The sequence below is a fragment of the Grammomys surdaster genome, unplaced genomic scaffold, assembly GCF_004785775.1.
Source record: "Grammomys surdaster isolate TR1022 unplaced genomic scaffold, NIH_TR_1.0 139, whole genome shotgun sequence".
NCBI lineage: Eukaryota > Metazoa > Chordata > Mammalia > Rodentia > Muridae > Grammomys > Grammomys surdaster.
In genome coordinates, this window is record NW_021604597.1 from 5,240,044 (window position 1) to 5,240,414 (window position 371).

Below are 371 nucleotides of genomic sequence, written 5' to 3' on the forward strand. Positions count from 1 at the left end.
CTCTCTCTCTCTCTCTCTCTCTCTCTCTCTCTCTCTCTCTCTCTCTCTCTCCTTTTCCCTTCCCCATCCCCTCCCCCTCTCTCCCCTCTCTCTCAGGTCTCAGGGATCAAATTCATGTTATTATGCTCGAAAGGTAAACTCTTGACCAAGGAAGCCACCTCGCCATCTTATTATCACAGATTTTTACATAACTGTTTTATCGGTCGTGAATCTACTTTATTTATTTATGTACACTGTAGCTGTCTTCAGGCACATCAGAAGAGGGCATCAGACCTCATTACAGATGGTTGTGAGCCACCATGTGATTGCTGGGAGTTGAACTCAAGAACTCTGGGAGAGCAGCCAGTGCTCATAATCACTGAGCCATCTCT